This window comes from Papio anubis, chromosome 6, assembly GCF_008728515.1.
Source record: "Papio anubis isolate 15944 chromosome 6, Panubis1.0, whole genome shotgun sequence".
Lineage (NCBI taxonomy): Eukaryota > Metazoa > Chordata > Mammalia > Primates > Cercopithecidae > Papio > Papio anubis.
Genome location: NC_044981.1, coordinates 81,318,070 through 81,338,734, shown reverse-complemented (window position 1 = coordinate 81,338,734; position 20,665 = coordinate 81,318,070). Strand labels below are relative to the sequence as shown.

The 20,665-nt window shown below is 39.9% G+C and overlaps 1 pseudogene; it reads right to left on the bottom strand.

The window, feature by feature from the left end:
* Nucleotides 1-4,941: 4,941 nt before the first annotated feature.
* LOC110743017 overlaps nt 4,942-20,665 on the bottom strand; it is a 147,609-nt pseudogene continuing 131,885 nt past the window's right edge.

Genomic DNA, 20,665 nt, shown 5'->3' with positions numbered 1-20,665 from the left:
TGTTTGTTATAATTTCCATTCTTTTGCATTTGCTGAGGAGTGTTTCCCTTCCAGTTATGTAGTCAATTTTAGAATAAGTGTGATGTGGTGCTGAGAAGAATGTATATTCTGTTGATTTGGGGTGCAGAGTTCTGTACATGTCTATTAGGTCCACTTGGTCCAGAGCTAAGTTCAAGTTCTGAATATCTTTGTTAATTTCCTGTGTCATTGATTTGTCTAGTATTGACAGTGGGGTGTTAGTCTCCCACTATTATTGTGTGGGAGCCTAAGTCTCTTTGTATGTCTCTAAGAACTTGCTTTATCAATCTGGGTGCTCCTGACTGAGTGTGTATATATTTAAGATAGTTAGCTTTTCTTGTTGCGTTGATCCCTTTACCATTATTTAATGCCCTTCTTTGTCTTTTTTTATCTTTGTTGGTTTAAAGTCTGTTTTATCACAGACTAGGATTGCAATCCCTGCTTTTTTTTTGTTTTCAATTTGTGTGGTAAATATCCCTGCATTCCTTTATTTTGGTCATATATGTGTCTTTGCACATGAGATGGGTCTCCTGAATACAGCACACTGCTGGGTCTTGACTCCTTATGCAATTTGCCAGTCTGTGTCTTTTTATTGGGGCATTTAGCCTATTTACATTTAAGGTTAATATTGTTATGTGTAAATTTGATACTGTCATTATGCTAATTGGTTATTTTGCCTGTTAGTTGATGCAGTGTCTTCAATGTGTCTATCATCTTTAAAACTTGATAAGTTTTGGCCAGGCACTGTGGCTCATGCCTATAATCCCAGAATTTTGGGAGGCCGAAACTGGAGGATTACCTGAGGTCAGGAGTTTGAGACCAGCCTGTCCAACTTGGCAAGATCCTATCTCTACTGAAAATACAAAAATTAGATGGGTGTGGTGGTGGGTGCCTGTAATCCCAGCTACTCAGGAGGCTGAGGCAGGACAATCACATGAACCCAGAGGCAGAGGTTTCAGTGAGCCGAGTTTGCACCATTGCACTCCAGCCTGGGCAATGAGTGAAACTCCTTCTTAGAAAAAGAAACACACACACACACACACACGCACCTTGGTATGTTTTTGCAGTGGCTGGTACAAGTGTTTCCTTTCCATATTTAGTGCTTCCTTCAGGAGCCCTTGTAAGGCAGGCCTGGTGATGACAAAAGCTCTCAACATCTCAACATTTGCTTGTCTGTAAAAAATTTTATTTCTCCTTCACTTATAAAGCTTAGTTTGGCTGGATATGAAATTCTAGGTTGAAAATTCTTTTCTTTAAGAATGTTGAACATTTGTCCCCACGCTCTTCTGGCTTGTAGGGTTTCTGCAGAGATATCTGCTGTTAGTCTGTTGGGCTTCCCTTTGTGGGTTACCCAACCTTTCTCTCTTACTGCCTTTAACATTTTTTCCTTCATTTCAACCTTGGTGAATCTGATGATTATGTGTCTTGTGGTTGCTCTTCTGTAGGAGTATCTTTGTGGTGTCCTATGTCCTGAATTTGAATGTTGGCCTGTATTGCTAGGTTGGGGAAGTTCTTCTGGATAATATCCTGAAGAGTGTTTTCCAACTTGTTTCCTTTCTCTCCATCACTTTCAGGTACACCTTGTTTCTGTCAATTTGTCAGACTCATTCTGCATCCAGTTCTGTTCCCTTGCTGGTGAGGAGCTGTGATCCTTTGGAGGAGAAGAGGCTGGTTTTGGGAATTTTCTGGGTTTTGGAATTTTCAGCTTTTTTGTGCTGGTTTTTCCTCATCTTCCTGAATTTATCTACCTTTGGTCTTTGATGTGTTGGTGACCTTTGGATGTGGTTTATGTGTGGACATCCTTTTTGTTGATGTTGATGCTATCCCTTTCTGTTTTTTAGTTTTCCTTCTAACATTCAGGCCCCTCTGCTGCAGGTCTGCTGGAGTTTGCGGGAGGTCCACTCCAGACCCTGTTTGCCTGGGTATCACCAGCAGAGGTTGCAGAACAGCAAAAATTGCTGCCTGGTCCTTCCTCTGGAAGCTTCATCCCAGAGGGGCACCCACCAGATGCCAGTGAGAGCTCTGCTGTATAAGGTGTCTCTCAGTCAGGAGGCATATGGGTCAGGGACCCACTTGAGGAGGCAGTCTGTCTCTTAGTAGAGCTCAAGCACTGTGCTGGGAGATCCACTGCTCTCTCCAGAGCCAGCAGGCAGGAACGTTTAAGTCTGCTGAAGCTGAACCCACAGCTGCCCATTCCCCCACGTGCTCTGTCACAGGAAGATGGGACTTTATCTATAAGCCCCTGATGGGGCTGCTGCCTTTCTTTCAGAGATGTCCTGCCCAGAAAGGAAGAATCTAGAGAGGCAGTCTGGCCACAGCAGCTTTATAGTGCTGCAGTGAGCTCCATCCAGTTCAAACTTCCCTGTAGCTTCGTTTACACTGTGAGGGGAAACTGCCTACTCAAGTTTCAGTAATAGCAGACGCCCCTCCCCACACCAAGCTGGAGCATCCCAGGTGGACTTCAGACCACTGTGCTGACAGCAAGAAATTCAAGTCAGTGGGTCTTAGCTTGAAGGGCTTCATGGTTGTGGGATCCACTGAGCTAGACCACTTGGCTCCCTGGCTTCATCCCCCTTTCTAAGGGAGTGAATGGTTCTATCTCTCTGACATTCCAGGTGCCACTGGGGTATGAAAACAAAACAAAACAAAAATGCCTGCAGCTAGCTCAGTGTCTGCCTGGATGGCCACCTAATTTTGTGTTTGAAAGCCAGGGCCCCGGTGGTGTAGGCACCCAAGGATACCCTGTGGTCTGCAGGTTGCAAAAACTGTGGAAGAAGTATAGTATCTGGGCTGGAATGCACTATTCCTCACAGCACAGTCTCTCATGGCTTCCCTTGGCAGGAGGAGGGAGTTCCCAACCCCTTGCACTTCCCTGGGTGAGGCAATGCCCCATCTTGCTTCTGCTCACCCTCCATGGGCTGCACCCACTGTCTAATCAGTCCCAGTGAGATGAGTCGGTGACCTCAGTTGGAAATGCAGAAATCACCCACCTTCTGTGTTGATCTTTCTGGGAGCTGCAGACCAGAGCTGTTCCTATTCGGGCATCTTGCCCATGACTGTCATGAACAACTTTTACTGAGCATGTAGCATACACCAAATATGTGATAAAACTTCAAAAGCAAATATTGAGTCTTATCTTTACATTTTTAGTGTCTTGCACAGTGGACATGTAATAAATGTTTGTAGAAACAATACCCGTTTTACCGAGGAGAAGGCTCCTCAAAAAGTTAAGTGATTTGCCTGAGTTTACATGGTTAGTGAGTAGCAGTACCATAATTTTAACTCACATTCTTTAATTCCAAATCTTTTGCTTTTCCTGTTATGCCAGCCTGTCTATTAAATTAACCTGTAATTATTAATTATTAAAAAATACTGACTGGGCACGGTGGCTCACGCCTGTAATCCTAGCACTTTGGGAGGCCAAGGCAGGCAGATCACTAGAGTTCAGGAGTTCGAGACCACCCTTGCCAACATGGTAAAACCTCATCTCTATGAAAAATACAATGATTAGCCAGGCTTGGCAGCAGGCACCTGTAATCCCAGGGCTGAGTCAGGAGAATCACTTGAACCCAGGAGATGGAGGTTGCAGTGAGCCAAGATCATGGCACTGTACTCCAGCCTGGGCAACAGAGGGACATTATCTCAAAAAAAAAAAAAAAAAGGCATATTAATTACTGTATAAACCAACCTACTGTAACAAGAAAATTCCAAAATATAATAGCTAATTTTTTAATTCTTATTTTTATATAGAAAGGTGGTTACCAAAGGCTGGGACTTGAAGATGGGAGACGGAAATTAAGAAAAGTTGGTAAAGGGGTACAAAATTCAGTTAACTAGAATGAACATTTCTAGTACTCAATAGCAAAGAAGGGACATTATAGTTAACCATAATTTAGTATCTTTTAAACTAACTAGAAGATAGAATTGTAATGTTTCCAAAACAATGAAAAAATAAATGTTTGAGGTGATGGATATCCCAATTACCTTGATTTTACCATTAAACACTGTATATATGTATCTAAATATCACATGTGCCCCCAAAATATATACAAATGATATATCAACAAAAAAAGAAAGAATATAAGCATAATATTTAGTGCAGACATTGACTTCATCTGCTAGAACTAGAGTGATGTGATATAATTGAAATAGCTCAAAGCTGAAAATGGGAGAACTAGACTACAAATCCAATTCTCCCCCAATTAATTCTATGATTTAAGCATGTGAACTTTCTAGAACTCAGTCTTCATCTGTAAAATGATAGCAGCATTAAAAAATATTTTTGTCAGCTTTTCTCATTGATGTATCTCAGTACACAGAATAAAGCCTGAAATATAGCAGGCAATCAATAAACATTTGTTGAATGAATTAACAAATGAAAGAATTTTAGAAGAAATCATTACTCCCCATCTCCCTTTCCAAGTCTAATATTTTGTAATTCTGGTCCTTAGAATTTCTATAATTATTTCATAGTATTTTATTATTTTCCACCTCCAACAACAGAAATAGCTAAACCTATTTGCTCCTTTAATCTTAAAGAGAAAGCTATTACATCCCTAAGCTTCCCCAGCTGAGAATTCAAAGATTTTCACCACAACCAGATCAACTGATCAGTCTTTAATAGGTTTTGTTTATTTATTAAACAATAACAAAAAGGATCTTTGAGGAGGGGAAGCAATTATCTGCATCACATCTTTCAATACATATAATCTCAGCAGGGATCTGGTAAGTATAAGCTTTTGGTGGAGGCAGAGAGAAAGTTCCATGCATATCAATCCAAGGCAGCCAGGCTAAGACACCAGCATATCATTTCACAGCTTGCTGTGCTATGGATTTTGTTCTAAGACAGCTATTACAATGGCTCATTTTGCCTGAGTATTACAAAACTACAAATAGCTATAGCTGCTTCCCATTCATCTTTCGTCATAGATGGCACAATAGTACGACACTGACTGACATTTCCATCAGAGGTGTCAGAACCACTACTTTATCAGCCATGGTAGCAAGCGTCTCCCCAAACACCAGGATCAGCCACCCAGAGCCCTTGGAATGGGAGAGGATATCTTTGCTTGGCAGGGCCTGAATGTTGTTCCAAACCCACTTCATGCCACAGCTGGCATAGACACAGCTATTAGCTAGCCCATGTTGTACAGCACCCAGCACCTTGCACCAGAAGTTCCTTTTAGTCAGACGCAATTGCCTTAGATCACATATTTCACATCTCCTCCTTGGTGCAAACACAGAGTTAAAAGAATAGTCAATCAGGCAGACTTGGTTCTGGTGCCTACAAGCTTTGTGTGACATTGGATAAGGTCTCTACAATAGGTATGATGAGATCCAGCTTCAGAGACTGAAGCAAGAGTTTTTGTTTTGCCCCTTTTGATGTAGGCAAAGCACTATTGTTACTATTGCTGGTGTTGTTGTCCTTTTTGGTGACCTAGTAAAAGAGGGAACTATTACTGCTTCTTGTTCCATTCTGATTCCATTCTGAACCACTGCTCTAATTATGATGGACTTTTCCTTTCCATTTTGTTCATTTTTGTGTAGTTGATATTTGTAGTGATTATATTTATCCTTCTCCAGCGATAAAATTATGTTACATACTAAATATCCTTTTTTAAAACTTGTATTCAAATATGCCCCTCTAGGAACACTTAGAGTCGCCGATCTAGTTTTTCAACTGGAAATCAGAAAGTTTTATTATTAAATAGACCCACACATTTATTAATTTAAAATCACTGAACATTACCATAGAATGCTCAGGGAGAAATCTAAGACTATAAGATATGCACAATTGGCTGGAAACAGTAGCTCACACCTGTAATCCCAGCACTTTGGGAGGCCAAGGTGGGTAGATCATGAGGTCAGGAGTTCGAGACCAGCCTGACCAACATGGTGAAACCCTGTCTCTACTAAAAATAAAAAAGTTAGTTGGGTAATCCCAGCTACTCAGGAGGCTGAGACAGGAGAATCGCTTGAACCCAGGAGACGGAGGTTGAAGTAAGCTGAGATCGCACCACTGCATTCCAGCCTGGGCGACAATGAGACTCAGTCTCAAAAAAAAAAAAAAAAAAAGATACACACAATGAATTCTTAGAGAATTAGTGGCTGATTTTTCAAAACGATTAATGGTAATAGAAGGCGCCTTATCTTTAGCAAGTGTAATAATCACACGAACTTTGCTTTAGTGTGCTTTGGAGTGAGAAAATATCTATCCCTTACCCCTTCCCAAGCCCTGCCTCAGGGATGGAAGTTGGTAATAAGCTATGCTTTACATAGAGTGTGAGGATATTGAAGAGCTGCTAATTTTAAAAGCTAAAAATATTACAGTTTGCTTGTTAAAATGTGTGTGGCCTTTAAATAGCTTTATCAAAATAGCTACATCAAAATATTTCAATGAAAGTGTCCAGTACCCATCCAGACAGTGCATGTTGAACACTGCACACATGCTTGAGCACACAGTAGTACTCAATAAATGGTAATTGTCAGTATAATTTATCTTCACTACAACCATTCTAGATTCCTAGTGTTGGCAAAAAAATTCAGCAGACATTTGCTAAGCACTTATCTGTCCCTAGGACTGACCCAGCATCTGGGAGGATAGAGAGGAGTTATCAGCTCCAGCAGTAGCTTTCCTTATTTTTCTGGAGCTTTCCCAGGAGCTGACCCAGCAACATAAAAACTCTGCCAAGGCTGGCATGGGGAATGCAAGAACTGGCCTAGAATGTTTTATTTGAGCTCCAACTGATTTATTATTGCATTTTTATGTATGCTCGCAGCTGTGGCTATAGTGAGTATTATTTTTAGAAGCTGAAAAACACAAGTAAGGGGAAAGAAAAGGTGCTTTTCCCTACCAAATTCTTTAACATTTGGAAAACAATAAATTATAAAATTCAGGGGGACATTTAGAGAAAATGGTAAAAACAGAAAATATTTTAAGATAGTTTTGTGCTTCCAATGCATTTGGAAAATAGTTTTGAAAAAATAATGAAAAATGCAATGCATAGATCCAGGGAGGGCAGGGATTAAAAGCTAAAACATCGGTGTCCGATGCCCCCAGTATTCCTACAAAGCCAGGCACTTGGTTCAGACAGTTATGGAATCTTATATTCGTAAAAATGATCCAGGCATAGTCATATATTTATTTAAGATGAGACATACTTTACATTATACATGGGGACCTAGTTTGTTATGGAGGAAAAATAAAATGTACCTTCAGTCTAACTAAACTTCTCTCTAAATCTAAAGTTTGAATATACTTCAAGTAATGGGAAATTCAGAATATTCCTATAACTGAATGTCAGGGAAAATTATGTAGTCATAATCTGTATTTGAAACTTTATGCTGAATACAGATCTACAGTATGTTTTTAGAATTTTTGAGACTAGAGAAAAGCTTTGGTTAGGTATCAGCACATAGAGGGAAAGTCAGAGACCTCAAGAAAAGTAGAAACTGGCGACAGTTCAGGATTTCAAAAATGTACCTAGGTTAATGATTAACTGTCCAGAATTGTGGTCAAGTTAAAGTTTAGAGGAAGAGGCAGGGATGGATCTAGATTTTTGTGAGATATTAAAGTTTATATAATTGAGAGTAGAGGAGTTCTCTTTAAGAAAAAGAAATAGGCCGGGCACAGTGGCTCTCGCCTGTAATCCTAACACTTTGGGAGTCCGAGGCGGGTGGATTGCCTGAGCTCAGGAGTTTGAGACCAGCCTGAGCAACACGGTGAAACGCATCTCTACTAAAATACAAAATAAACTAGCCAGGAGTGGTGGTGTGTGCCTGTATTCCCAGCCACATGGGAGGCTGAGACAGGAGAATGGCTTGAACCCGGGAGGCGAAGGTTGCAGTGAGCCAAGATCTGCCACTGCACTCCAGCCTGGGCAACAGAGGGAGACTCTGTCTCTAGAAAAAAAAAAAAAAAAAGGAATAAAAATTACAAATACAAAATTAGGTCCATATGAGTTAGCTGCTATGCTAAATGCTGGGGATACTAAAGTTAACAAGACAGGTAAGGCCTCTGTCTTTCTGGGGCTTCATTTGTGTTGAGGGTGAGAGATTATAAATGAGTGGGAAACAACTACAGCAAAATGCAGTAATTTCAGCTAGTGATAATATCTCTTAAGAACATAAAACAAGAAAATGGAATAAGGGGCATTCATTTATTAAATTAACTTCTCTGATATATCATTGTAAAACATGCAAGGGTGAAGGAAATGTTGTCATGACCCTCAAGAAGCTTATCTAGTCAAACAAATAAAACATTCTACAATGCATGGAAGGCAAGCAGCATCAAATATTGCAAGGGAAGTAGAATTTAAAAAGCCTGGGATATTCAAAGGAAGGAGAAGAACAAGGAAGCTTAGCCGAAGAAGCAGTTGCTATTTCAGCTGCGATTTAAAGGATGGACAGATTTTACCCAGACAACTGGAGGAGTAGAGGAAGCAGTCCATCCCATGTGAGTATCTGAGATGCTAAAATTTAAATACTCAAAGTTCAGTAAGATAACATCCCTGTTTAGAATTCACATTTGAGCATCTTTAAATGCCCAGTAAAATATTTTAACTTTTTTATTTTTTCTAGTGTCATCTATGTATTTCACATAGCTATAGTACTTTCATGAGAAAACTTAGTTGATGTGCAAGTTCGAGTTCTGTTAATATATTATCAGTATTATTTTTCATTAACTGTGACTTAGTTACAGCAGCTTACTAATTAAGGTGTGGTTTATTAACACATTGAAACTGCTTCCACTAATAGCAAAAACTTACTTGTATTGCTAAATAGCATTAATGTTATTTATTGTTGAGAGCATCTTAAAGGTCTCTGCTTCCGGCCTATTTCTTTTTCTTAAAGAGAACTCTTCTACTCTCAATTATATAAACTTTAATATCTCCCAAAAATCTAGATCCATCCCGGCCTCTTCCTCTAAACCTTAACTTGACCACAATTCTCGAGGATATTTGTCTGTGAACCAAAATAATTTGAAGACAGAGTTGACATACATTTTAAATTTTATTAAAACATATTAAATGGAAATAAAATTACATTAAAACAAAAGATTAGGCAGCTACAAACCTGCTCTAGAAGCCAGTGGGAAACTTCAAGTTCCCATTCGAAGACAGCAAGCTTTCTCCTGTTATTTTCTTCTCAAACCTAACCCTTGTCAGTTATTTTGTTGTGGTAGTGGCAGTGGTGGTGGTAATAATGGTGGCAGTGGTGATGGCTCTAGCCATCTTCAGCTCCTGTCACAATGTGAGCTGCCTTGGGAATGAGGTGTGACTGACCTTGGCAATATCAGCCAGGGGGAAACAGGATTTGACCAGAATCAGGTAACATGTGATTAGGAAACAATATATAAACATCATATCCAGAGCATGTGAACAATACATAGACATTATATCCAGAGCATGGTACATAAAGCTCACAGAAGGGTGAGACCTCAGGGTCTCCTGATTGCCATTGAGAGACAGTCTTGCAGGTTTATCACAATCCAAGGAAATTCTGTTCTTATGGGGATGCAGTGCCTGCTCTTTAGGAAGCAACAATTAAGTAAAAACTTCTACTTGTTATTTACTATTAGCAATCAAACTGCTAATATACTTACTGCCCAGAAACTGAAGAATTCTTGGTCTTTCAGTGGGGACAGAAAGATATTACTATGTAAATATGAAGGGAAAGGCTGGAGCTGATGGCCAGAAATTTAGAAACTGTCTTAGAGACATCTCATTTGTTTTTCAGTTGCAAGGGTAAAGCTACTTTAAATCACTTCTCATCAAAACCAAGGTCACAGGCTTGCCAGTGAGATACCTTTCTCTCTCACAAAGAGTAGAATTTTAACTAAGATAATTGCTTCTCCAGATTAATACCAAAGATAAATACTATCCCAAGAAGGAAAACTGCAAAAGAAAGTTCTCAAAAGAGAAGGAAGGCAGTAAAGTTAGAGCTCCATTTTAATCATCTTTTCTTGCATTCACGGAAAATCATTTGCAAGGCATCACTTTGATGGTCTCTAAGGGAATGCAACACAAGAGTGCCTGTAGTTTGGTTAAGAAAAGCAACGTTCAGTTATTCTTCTACTAGCCCGTGTTGCAGTTATGATGGCCTCCCTTCCAAGTCCCAGCCCCAGTGGGTCCCCAGGGCAAACAGCCTGCCACTCTCCACTCTGAGAGCCAACTCTGAGAGCCAATTCTGACTCTGGTACTCCTGGACTCTCCATCCTGCTCCTGTTCTAATCAACTTCCTTGCCCAAACCTCAGCCTATACTCAATGCCTGAATCTGCTGTGTGACTGCCCCCAGAATCCTTACTAATACTCTCTGCCCATTTATCCATTTCTGGGGACATCTTGGTACATCATATTGAGCTCTTTGTTGACAACTGTTTACAGAAGTCTGACTCTGTTGCAGCCTCCAATGGGTATAATTTTAAGTTCCAATCCATCCAACTTCTGTCAATCCCAAGACACAACACCCTGTCAATAAACCCTAACCATTCCCTCACCTTTTCAATGAAAAGAGAATGCCTTGTACATCCTAGGAAGCTCATAGTCCTGGAGTATAGCAACCCAAACTAGCAAAAAAAAAAGCATTTAATCAAAAGTAAGCAAGGGAAATGTGTCTGTTCTCTATCCTGCATGTAACTGATGAGATCATGCCCAAGATACTCTGAGTATTCTTAAAGAGAATCTGAGATAAGCTAATAAAAATAAAAATGTGCCCAAACATGAAGAGAGTGATTGATGAAGAAAAACCTTGGAAATGTTAAATATCTCAGAAAAGACATAATGAAAGAAGTGTCGATGAGCATTTAAAAATGTAACCATAAAGGGCTACGGTCAATAGGAACAGCTCCATTCCAACTCCCACGCCAGCCAGCAAGACCTGATTTCTGCATTTTCAACTGAGTGTACCAATCTCATCCCACTGGGGAGGCCCCACGATCGGTGCCATCAGCTGCTGCAGCCCACCAGCGAGTTGAAGCAGGGCTGCAGGCATCACACCTGGGAAGTCACTGGGGAATCCCTTTCCTAGCCAGGGGAACTGAGACACAACACGTGGAAAATCGGGTAACTCCCACCCAATATTGCGCTTTAAAACAGGCGCACCAGGAGATCATATCCCACACCTGGCCGGGAGGTAAACCACGCCCACGGAGCCTCCCCCTCATTGCTAGCACAGTACCTGTGATTCACCGCAAGGCAGCAGAGCCAGGCTGGGGAGTGGGCGCCTGCCATTGCTGAGGCTTAAGTAGGTAAACAAAGCTGCTGGGAAGCTCCAACTGGGTGGGAGCCTACAGCAGCCTGAGTCCTACTGGCCCCTGTAGACTCCACCTCTGTGACAGGGCACAGCTACACAACAACAACAACAAACAACAACAAAGCAGCAGAAAACCTCTGCACGAAACCACTCTGTCTGACAGCTTTGAAGAGAGCAGGACTTCCCAACACGGGAGGCTGAGATCTGAGAACGGGACAGATTGCCTGCTCAAGTGGGTCCCTGACCCCGAGAAGCCTAATCCAGACATCCCCCACTAGGGGCAGTCTGACACCCCACACTTCACAAGGGGTGGAGGTTCCTGAGAGGGGAAGCTTTCCAGCAGAATCAGACAGGTACACTCGCTGTTCAGAAAATATTCTATCTTCTGCAGCCTCTGCTGGGATACCCAGGCAAACAGGGTCTGAGGGACTCCTCGGGCGATCTCCAATGGTTCTGGCAGCCGAGTCCTGACTGTTGTATGAAAACTATCAAACAGGGAAGGACACTCTACACCAAAACCCCATCAGTACATCACCATCAATAAAGACCAGGAGGCAGATAAAACCACAAAGATGGGGAAAAGCAGGGGCAGAAAAAGCTGGAAATTAAAAAAATAAGAGCACATCTCCAAAGGAGCGCAGCCTATCACAAACGGATCAAAAGCTGGAGGGAGAATGACTTTGACGAGATGAGAGAAGAAGGTTTCTAGTCCATCAAATTTCAGAGCTAAAGGAGGAATTAATGACCAAAGAAAGAAACTAAAAATCTTGAAAAAAAAAAAAGTGGAAGAAACTGGACGGCTAGAGTAATTTTTAATGCAGAGAAGGTCACAACGAAATGAAAGAGATGAAACCATGACATGAGAAACATGTGATAAACGCACAAGCTCTGTAACTGAACATCTAACAAGAGCACAGCGATTGAGGATCAAATGAATGAAACAAGCAAGAAGAGAAACCAAAAGAAAAAAAAGAAGAAAAAGAAATGAACAAAATGCAAGAAGTATGGGACAAAAGCGACTAAATCTACGTCTGATTGGGGTGCCTGGAAAGTGAGGGGGAAAATGAACCAAGTTGGAAAACACCTTCAGATATCATCCAGAGAACTTCCCCCAACCTAATAGGCAGCCAACATTCAAATCCAGGAAATACAGAGAACGCCACAAGATACTCCTCGAGAGACAACTCCAAGACACATAATTGCCAGATTCACCAAAGTTGAAATGAAGGAAAATCTAAGGGCAGCCAGAGAGCGTCGGGTTACACACAAAGGGGAAGCCCATCAGACTCACAGCAGATTCTCGGGAGAAACTCTGGCCAGAAGAGAGAAATAATATTCAACATTCTTAAAGAAAAGAATTTTAAACCCAGAATTTCATATCCAGCCAAACTAAGTTTCATATGAAGGAGAAATAAAATCCTTTGCCAGATAAGCAAATGCTGCAGATTTTGTCACCACTAGGCCTTTACAAGAGACCCTGAAGGAAGCACTCAACATGGAAAGGAACAAACTGGTACCCAGCCATTGCAAAACATGCAAAATGTAAAGACCATCGAGGCTGTGAAGAAACTGCATCAACTAACGAGCAAAATAAACTGTTAATATCATAATGGCAGGACTGTTACATAACAATCTTAACGTTAAATGTAAATGGACTAAATGCTCCAATGAAAAGACACAGACTGGCAAACTGATAAAGAGTCAAGACCCATCAGTCTGCTGTACTAGAGACCCATCTCACACGCAGAGACATACATAGGCTGAAAATAAAGGATGGAGGAAGATTTACCAAGCAAATGGAGAACAAAAAAGCAGGGTTGCAATACCAGCTCCTGATAAAACAGACTTTAAAACCATCAAAGATCAAAAGAGACAAAGAAGGCCATTACATAATGGTAAAGGGGATCAATTCAACAGGAACAGCTAACTATCCTAAATATATATGCACCCAATACAGGAGCACCTAGATTCATAAAGCAAGTCCTTAGAGACTTACAAAGAGACTAGACTCCCACAATAATAATGGGAATTTCAACACTCCAACTGTCAACATTAGACAGATCAAATGGGGACAGAAAGTTAACAAGGATATCCAGGAATTGAACTCATCTCGCAGCAAGCAGACCTACAGACATCTGCTACAAACTCTCCAACAAATCAACAGAATACATCTTCTCAGCACCACATCACTTACTCCAAAATTGACAATATAATTAAGCAAAGCACTCCCTCAGCAAATGTACAAGAACAGAAATTCCCAACAAACCGTCTCTCAGACCACAGTGCAATCAAACCAGAACTCAGGACCAAGAAAACCAATCAAAACCACCAACCACATGGAAACTGAAACAACCTGCCCTGAACGACTACTGGGCACATAACGAAATGACAGATGAACCAGAGAATGAAGGATGAACAGAGAAAGACTAACATCAACATCAATGAATTAGAGAACACCATTCAACACCAATAGTAGAATTAGTGGATAGAGACACAAAACCCTCCAAAAAATCACCAGAATCCAGGAGTTGGTTTTTGAAAAGATCAACGAAATTGACAGACCAATTAAAGTACTCCAAATAAAGAAGAAAAGAGAGAAGAATCAAATCGACTCAATTAAAAATGAGAGGTATGTATACTCACCACCGAATCCCAGCCAGAAATACAAACTACCATCAGAGAATACCTAAACACCTTCTACGCAAATAAACTGGAAACCTAGAAGAAATGGATAATTTCCTGGACACTTACACTCTTCCAAGATCAAACCAGGAAGAAGTTAAACCTCAGCTAGACCAATAGTAGGCTCTGAAATTGAGGCAATAATTAATAATGTCAACCAAAAGTCCTGACCAGATGGATTCATGCTTTTAATTTCTACCGAGGTATAAGGAGGAGTTGGAACCATTCCTTCTGAAACTATTCCAATCAATAGAAAAAAGAGAACTTCCCAACTCATTTTATGAGGCCAACACTCATCCTGATACTCAAAGCCTGGCAGAGACACAACAAAAGAGAATTTAGACCAATATCCCTGATGAACATCGATGCAAAAAATCCTCAATAAAATACTGGCAAAACCGGATTCAACAACACATCAAAGCCGTCCACCATGATCGCGGTCATCCGCATGCACAACACGCAAACCAACACAAAATATTCCACAAACCAAGCATAACCATGATGATCACAGATGCGTTTTGACAAAATTCAACAGCCCTTCATGCTAAAACGCTCAATAAATTCGGTATTGATGGAACGTACCTCAAAGCCAATAACAGCTATTTATGACAAACCCACAGTCAATATCATACTGAATGGGCAAAAACTGGAAAATTCCCTTGAAAACTACACAAGACAGGATGCCCTCTCACCACCACTCCTATTCAAATGCGTACAGTTCTGGCTAGGGCAATTAGGCAAGAGAAAGAAATCAGGGTATTCAGTTAGAAAAGAAGAAGTCAAATTGTCCCTGTTTGCAGATGACATGATTGTATATTTAGAAACCCCATTGTCTCAGCCCTCCAAAATCTCCTTAAGCTTGACATAAGCAACTTCAGTAAAAGTCTCAGGATACAAAAATTATGCAAAAATCACAAGTATTCTATACACCAGTAACAGACAAAGAGAGCCAAATCATGAATGAACTTCCATTCACAATTGCTTCAAAGAGAATCAAATACCTAGGAATCCAACTAAGGGACAAAGAACTTCAAGGAGAACTACAAACCACTGCTCAGTGAAATAAAAGAGGACACAAACAAATGGAAGAACATACCATGCTCATGGATAGGAAGAATCATTATCGTGAAATGGCCATACTGCCCAAGGTAATTTTATAGATTCAATGCCATCCCCATCAAAAGCTACCAATGAGTTTCTTCAGAATTGGAAAACTGCTTTAAAGTTCATATGGAACCAAAAAGATTCGCATCTCAAGACACAATCCTAAGTCAAAAGAACGCTGAGGCATCACACTGCCTGACTTCAAACTATACCACAAGGCTAGTAACCAAAAACAGCATGGTACTGGTACCAAAACAGAGATATAGGCCAATGGAACAGAACAGAGTCCTCAGAAATAATACCACATCTACAGCCATCTGATCTTGACAAACCTGAGAGAAATAAGAAATGGGGTGCTGATCTCTATTTAATAAATGGTGCTGGGAAAATTACAGCCATAAGTAGAAAGCTGAAACTGATCCTTTCCTTACTCCTATAATAATGAAAATTAATTCAAGATGGATTAGAGACTTAAATGTTAGACCTAATACCATAAAATCCTAGAGGAAACCTGTAGTACCCATTTGTGACATAGGCATGGGCAAAGACTTCATGTCTAAAAACACCAAAAGCAACGGCAAAGCTAAAAATTGACAAATGGACTTCATTAAACTAAAGAGCTTCTGCACAGCAAAAGAAACTACCATCAGAGTGAACAGGCAACCACAGAATGGGAGAAAATTCTGCAATCTACTCATCTGACAAAGGGCTACATCCAGAACCTACAAAGAACTCCAACAAATTTACAAGAAAAAACAAACAACCCCACTCAAAAGTGGGCAAAGGATATGAACAGACATTTCGTAAAAGAAGACATTCATACAGCCAGCAGACATATGAAAAATGCTCATCATCACTGGCCATCAGAGAAATGCAAACGTCCACAATGAGATACCATCTCACACCAGTTAGAATGGCGACATTCAAAAAGTCAGGAACAACAGGTGCTGGAGAGGATGTGAGAACAGAACACTTTTATACCGTTGTGGATTGTAAACTAGTTCAACCATTATGGAAAATAGTATGTATGGATCATGATCTAGAACTAGATGTACCCATATGACCTTGTAGCCATCCCATTACTGGGTATATACCCAAAGATTATAAATCATGCTGCTTTGCAAAGACACATGCACACGTATGTTTATTGCACTATTCACACACAGCAGCACTGGAATCAACCCAACAAATCACTAGAGACAGACTGGATTAAGAAAATGTGGCACATATACACCATGGAATATTATGCAGCCATAAAAAGGATGAGTTTGCGTCCTTAGACATGGATGCAGCTGGAAACCATCATCTCTTAGCAAACTATCACAAATGAAAACCAACACCGCGATACCACTGTGTGGAACTGAACAATGAGATCACTTGGACCGTGAAGGGGAACATCACACACCGGGGCCTATCATGGGAGGGGAGGGAGGGATTGCATTGGGAGTTATACCTGATGTAAATGGCGAGTTGATGGGTGCAGCAGACCAACATGGCATAAGTATACATATGTAACAAACTGCATGTTATGCACATGTACCCTACAACTTAAAGTATAATAATAATAAATAAATTTTAAAAAAAAATGTAAACTAAGCAAACAAGTGTTTAGTGAAATAAAACAACCAAAACAAATATAATTGAATTAAGAAAAACATAACATTAAAAAAAATAATAGAAGTAACGGTGAGTTGGATATCAATAATTAACTTCCAAGGGAAAGTTAATTGCTGTCATGTCCATTGTCCACATAGGGCAAATTGACTGTAACATAAGAAAGCTTTGCCCAATAGCAATGAAGAAATCACTACATAGCCAGAGCACTTGAATAAGATAGGAGTGTAAGGGAAGCATTATAACCTGTTCCTCTAGGAATCAAGCTCTGCATACCTCTGATCTAAGTAGGTGTGATTAGATTTTAATATAGGCAACACCCTAAACCAAGAAACTACTAAATGAGGCTGTTAACAGATACTCAGTCTAAAACCCCAGTTATACTAGAACACTATTGAATGCCAATTTTTTTTTTATAAAATAAAGCACAATTTTCCTGTAGGAATTGTCCCTCATCTCATCCAAAAATTGCTTTGCCTTATTAGCCTTGCAACTCTGGAAGCTAAAACTGGAAGTTAAATTCCATTCTGGCCTTGCTCTTCCAAAATTAATGTAGGGTATGGGAGTAGAACGCTAGACTCAGTATAAGAGGATACAGATACTAGTCCTGACCTCACGATTAATAAGCTTTTTGGCCCTGAGCAAGTCACTTCTCCTGATCCCCTTCTCATTCATTAACTAAGAATGCTCCTAATTAATAGCTGCCCTTCTTAAATCTTTAGTGCTATGAGTATAAAATGAGATGATGGTTGTAAAAGGGGTTGAAGCCTGGAGGATTAGAGGAGGGCTGCCCAGGAATGCCTAAGTTGACTGAAAGAACAGACAGTAGGCATGTGGCAAGGGGTTATTTAAGGAAGAGATAATGTAAGCATAGATGCAAGAGAAATAATGAGGTTTCCAGAGAACCATAAGTGATTACTTATGTATGTCAGAAGACTGAGCTGCAGAAGGACTCAATTAAGACAGACTGTGTGCCAGGCTAATTAGCTCACATTTTAGCCTTGTGGAGAAAGTTGTGCTGAAGTTTGACCTTTTGCAGTTTTCCTCTCAAAAAATCAGCAAGTACAGAAGCCTCCTAACAGCATGTGGTCACATATCTTTTCATTAAAGTATGTTTAACACAGACAAAGGCTGGAGAAAGATCAGCAGTGTGCTGCCTTTTTCAGAACATTTTGGCTACCAAATCAACAATATTCTGCTGATAACAAACTTCCATGAAGCCATGGAAATAGCTTGATTACATAAAAACTATAACTTAGATGATCTGGCAATCCTGATTCCAGCAAGGATGGGTGGTCAGGGACCTGAGATAAAGCTTGAGTTCTCTTTTCCAAGGCCCTGTGAATTCAATATTCAGATTTAGGGATCTTCCTCTAAAATTACAGAACCATGATGCCTTAGGCTTTTGAATGAGTGGCACTTCCTCCTAAATTAAAAATGCTTTTGTGGAACACCTTCCACATAGCAAACACTGAAGTAGGTACTTTCACATATAATGTCCCTTTTAATTCTCCGGAAAAAAAAAAAAAAAAACATTTTTTTTCCCTTTAAATTTAGTATCAAAAATTAATTATATTCCTAGAACTTCATAATATCCTTTGATATCATTAGCATAGCTCTAGAGGGTCCTCCCTGCCATCATAAGAATCACTAGTTTATAGGGAGTCATCTGTCAGTGGCTTTGGCATTATCTACCTTTACTCCTAATCTTTGAACACCTGTTTTGAAACAGTTCTTAAATCCTCATCTATGTTGCTGCTATTTTCTCTCCTTCTTTTTATTAAATTCCAATAGAAATGGATAGTCAATCCATCCAATATTTAAAGATGTCTCTCTTTTTAGTAAATAGAATGAGTAGCCAATAGTAAAACACATCCTCACATAGAATTCTGAGTTACACTTCTTTTCACAAAATTCTGGTGCCAAAAAATGCCCCCAGAAATAAATAATCTGCAAATATCACTGAAACAGATCAGGACTGATGGATGAATCAACCATGATCATAAATCTTGGGTGAAAGCTGAAAGGAATAAATAACTTTCCTTTTACTTTCTCATGTCACCAACTCGGTAATGACAAGATCCTCTTTGAAAAGATACAGATTCAAAAGCTGTCTCTCCCATTATATTGTGAGTACATTTTCCCTTCCTCAGACATCTCCAGTTAAGGAGGTATAGAATACCAAATAAAAGGTGACATTAAAATTATTAGCCAAGTTTTCAGCAGTCAGCTAGAATTACTGGTATGTTGCAAGAAGTTTCCAAAGTTGTTGACTGCTGACCCTAAAAATATTTCAATAAAAGTTACTTCTATGGACAGTATTGTTTATAGTTTCACACTTATTGACCCTTCATAGCTTGATATATTGGGGGAACCCACCCTCGATATTTCAACATAGGTTCTATGTTCCATAAGTGTCGACCAGCTGAGAAATAAAGAGAAAGAGTACAAAGAGAGGAATTTTACAGCTGGGCCACCAGGGGTGACATCACATATCGGTAGGACCATGATGCTCACCTAAGTCTCAGGTCAGCAAGTTTTTATTAAGGGTTTCAAAAGGGGAGGGGGTGTAAGAACAGGGATCAGGTACAAAGATCACATGCTTTAAAGGGCAAAAAGCAGAACTACTAATAAGGGTCTAACAAAGATCACCTGCTTCTGAGGGAACAGGACAAAGGGAAAAAGCAGAACCACTGATAAGGGTCTATGTTCAGCAGTGCATGTATTAATAAACACCTTAAATAACAGAAAGAAGGGTTCAAGAGCAGAGAACCAATCTGACCACAAATTTACCAGGGTGGAGTTTTTCCATACCATAGTAAGCCTGAGGGTACTGTAGGAGACCAGGGTGTATCTCAGTCCTTATCTCAACCACATAAGACAGACATTCCCAGAGCAGCCGTTTATAGACCTCCCCCCAAGGAATGCATTCCTTTCCCAGGGCATTAATATTAATATTCCTTGCTAGTAGAAGAATTTAGTGATATATCTCCTACTTGCACATCCATTTATAGGTTCTCTGCAAGAAGAAAAATATGGCTCTTTTTGCCTAACCCCACAGGCCGTCAGACCTTATGGTTGTCTTCCCTTGTTCCCTAAAAATCGCTATTATTCTGTTCTTTTTCAAGGTGCACTGATTTCATATTGTTCAAACACACATGTTTTACAATCAATTTGTACAGTTAACACAATTATCACAGTGGTCCTGAGGTGATGTATATCCTCAGCTCACAAAGATAACAGGATTAAGAGATTAAAGTAAAAGCAGGCATAAGAAATTATAAAAGTATTATTTGAGAACTGATAAATGTCTATGAAATCTTCACAATTTATGTTCCTCTGCCATGGCTCCAGCCGGTCCCTCCATTCAGGGTCCCTGACTTCCCGCAACATTAATATGTCTAGAGTTTGCCATTCATGTCAAATTATCTTCATGAAACTTTGATTACTTTCAGAGCTGCCTCCTCTGGAACATTTATTTATACTTGATTTTTTTCTCAAAAAAAAAAAAAAAAAACAGTACTCCACTAGGGGTTAGGAAAGCAATTGTCTAAGCTACTTAAAGTTAATTAAAGCTATTCGTAAGTTATCTAAGCTACTTATAAGTTAATTAAAATTAATAAAATTCTGTATGTTAGAAATCCCCAAAAGCAGTTTTATGGCCTAAAATTTTATGTTTGTTTTAATGAAAGCTAGTTTAGCAGCAAGGAATCAACATCATTTCAACTAATTCAAATAAAAAGGATCTCACAGGATGGGAGCTAGGGACAAGAAAGCAATCAAGAATCTAAGCAAATACTCTCTTGGCCACCTGGTCTGTTTCTTAATCTCTCTCCCCACCACTCCCACCTCACCTCCCTTGCAACCCAGCATTGGCTTCCATCTCTGTTTCTCTTTGCTATATTCTCTCACTGCATTTCCACTCTTATCCATGATTTCTTTGCCCACTACTTTAACTTCTAGATGGTTTTGGCTTTAAATACACAGACCCTG